Source organism: Orycteropus afer, unplaced genomic scaffold (genome assembly GCF_000298275.1).
Source record: "Orycteropus afer afer isolate SDZICR_OR568_19922 unplaced genomic scaffold, OryAfe1.0 scaffold00131, whole genome shotgun sequence".
Taxonomy (NCBI): Eukaryota; Metazoa; Chordata; class Mammalia; order Tubulidentata; family Orycteropodidae; genus Orycteropus; species Orycteropus afer.
In genome coordinates, this window is record NW_006921718.1 from 3605635 (window position 1) to 3608910 (window position 3276).

At 40.8% G+C, this 3276-nt stretch overlaps 1 protein-coding gene across 1 annotated transcript in view; it reads left to right on the top strand.

The window, feature by feature from the left end:
- Nucleotides 1–3276, top strand: part of DHX57 (DExH-box helicase 57) — a 94746-nt gene that overhangs the window by 31817 nt on the left and 59653 nt on the right. The window lies entirely within an intron of this gene.

A 3276-nucleotide genomic window follows, 5' to 3' on the forward strand; every position in this document is an offset into this window, starting at 1 on the left:
AGCCCATCTCATTGAGGGCCTTCCCCTTTATCGCTGACCCTCCAGTTTACCAAGCATGATATCCTTCTCCAGGGAATGGTCCCTTCTGATAATATGACCAAAGTAGGTGAGAGGAAGTCTGGCCATTCTCACTTCCAAGGAGCATTCCAGCTGCACTTTCAAGACAGATTTGTTAGTTCTTCTGGAAGTCCGTGGTACTTTCAGTATTCTTCACCAACACCACAACTCAAAAGCATCAACTCTTCTTCAGTCCTCCTTGTTCATTATCCAGCTTGCGCATACACATGAGTCAATTGAAAACACCATGGCCTGGGTTAGGCATACCTCAGTCTTCAAAGAGACATTTTTGCTTCTCAACACTTTAAAGAGGTCTTTTGCAGCACATTTGCCCAGTGCAGTATGTCATCTGATTTCTCGACTGCTGCTTCTGTTCCAAAGAGCAGCTCAAGAAGACAAAGTCAATTATTATAATGAAATGTGCAAAGACCTGGAGTTAGAAAACCAAAAGGGAAGAACATGCTCAGCATTTCTCAAGCTGAAAGAAATAAAGAATAAATTTAAGCCTTGAGTTGCAATATTGAAAGATTAAATAGGCAAGATATTGAACAATGCAGGAAACATCAAAACAAGATGAAAGGACAACACAGAGTCACTGTACCAAAAAGAACTGGTCAATCTTCATCCATTTCAGGAGGTGGCATATGATCCAGAACCGATGGTATTGAAGGAAGAAGTGAAGCTACCCTGAAGGGATTGGCCACAAACAAGGCTCCAGGAATTGACGGAATACCCACTGAGATGTTTCAACAAATAGGTGCCGCACTGGAGGCACTTCCTTATCTATGCCAAGAAATTTGGAAGATAGCTACCTGGCCAGCTGACTGGAAGAGATCCATATTTGTACCCATTCTAAAGAAAGGTGATCCCACAGAATGTGGAAATTATTGAACAGTATCATCAATATCACATCCAAGTAAAATCTTGCTGAAGATAATTCGAAAATGGTTGCAACATTGTATTGACGGAGAACTTCCAGAAATGCAAGCTGGATTCAGAAGAGGATGTGGAACAAGGGTCATCACTGCTGATGTCAGATGAATCTTGGCTGAAAGCAAAGAATACCAAAAAGATGTTTACTTGTGTTTTATTGACTATGCAAGGGCATTTTATTGTGTGGATCACAATAAATTATGGATAGCATTGAGAAGAATGGGAATTCCAGAACACTTAATTGTGCTCATGAGGAACCTGTACATAGACCAAGAGGCTGTCATTCAAACAGAACAAGGGATACTGCATGGTTAAAAATCAGGAAAGGTGTTTTTTTAGGGTTGTATCCTTTCACCATGTTCAATCTGTATGCTGAGCAAATAATCCAAGAAGCTGGACTATATGAAGAAGAAAACAACATCAGGATTGGAGGTAGACTCATTAACAACCTGTGATATGCAGATAACACAACTTTGCTTGCTGAAAGTGAAGAAGACTTCAAGCACTTACTGATGAGGATTAAAGACTACAGTCTGCAGTATGGATTACACCTCAACATAAAACAAAAATCCTCACAACTGGACCAATAAACACCATCACAATAAATGGAGAAAGATTGAAGTTATCAAAGATTATTTGGTTCCACAATCAACACTAGATATGTAGTGTACAATAGTAGATAGTACAAAACCAAAACAAGCAAACAAACAAAAAAAAAAACCTCACTGCCATCAAATTGATTCTGACTCATAGTGGCCCCCTTTGGGTTTCTGAAGCAGTACAAAATAGATCAACATCCCTGTTTTCATAGTACTTAAATTCTAGTGGAGAAGCCCAACAACTAACAAGATAAATAAGTAAAATATGAAGTATATTAAGTGCTGAAAGGAACAATGAATAAGGAAAAGGGAATATGAAATACGAGGGAGGGGGTTATTTTAGATAAGGTGGACAGGGAGGGCCTTGCTGAGATGGTATCTTTTGAGTTAAAAACCTAAATGAAGTGAAGGTGCTACCTGTATGAGTAGCTGGGAGAAGGCCATTCCAGGCAGAGGGAAGAGCAGACACAAGGACCTGACACACAACATCTCAAAGACAGCAATCAGGACAGTGTGGCTGGAGCCCAGTGAATAAAGGAGAGGACAATAGGAAATGAGTGGTGACAGTGCAGATCATGTCATGTAAAGGAAACAAACACACAAAAGCCCAAACCTGTTGCCATCAATTCCAACTCATACCAGCCTTATAGGAGAAGTAGACTGCCCCATAGGGCTTCCAAGGCTGAAATCTTTAACTAAAGCAGACTGCCACATCTTTCTCCTATGGAGAAGCTGGTGGGTTTGAACAGTTTTAACCTTTCAATTAGCAGCTGAGCACTTAACCACTGTGCCACTAGGGCTCTTTTCATGTCATATGTAGCCTGGTTAATAAGGACTTTAATGAGGAGTCCTTGAAGGATTTTGAGCACAAGAGCAACACAGTCAGGTTTACGTTTAAACAGAATTATTGGTCTGTTGTTTTGAGAACAGATCGCAGGGAGGTAAGGGCTGAAGCGGAGAGACCAGTTAGAGTATTGCTGTTTTACAGTATTATTCTACAACTTAGGGTTTTTTTTGTGTCACTAATAATATGTCTTAAACAAACCAAAAACAAAATTCACTACTTTGGAGTCAGATCTGACTCATTGCAACCCCTCCTTGGGTTACCGAGGCAGTGTCACTATGGAAGTAGGTTGGCCAACCTTCCTTCTGAGGAGTGGCTGGTAGGTTTGAACCGCCAGCCTTCTGGTTAGCAGTCAAATGCCTTCGGCACTACACTTTTAGAGCTCCTGATATGTCTTAGAGATATTTTCAAATCAGTGTCTATAACCCTACCTTATTCCTTTTATCTGCCTCCTGTTATTCCACAAAATGGATAACATTGTCATATGTAATCATTTGTCTGTTGATTTAAGTAGTTTCCATTATTTTACTATTAAAAACAATGCTATCTTGATAACATACTACACAAAAACATTTTTTCACATCCTATTTTGGTGAGTAGCAACTGGGATCTTAAAAGCTTGTAAGTGATTATCTAAATGCAGCAATGGGTCTCTCCTGTTGTTGTTGTTATGTGCTGTCGAGTCGGACCCGACTCATAGCGACCCCTCCTTGGGTTGCCGAGGCAGTATCACTATGGAAGTAGATTGCCTAACCTTCCTTCCGAGGAGTGGCTGGTGGGTTTGAACCGCCAGCCTTCTGGTTAGCAGTCAAGTGCCTTAGGCACTATGCTACCAGAGCTCCC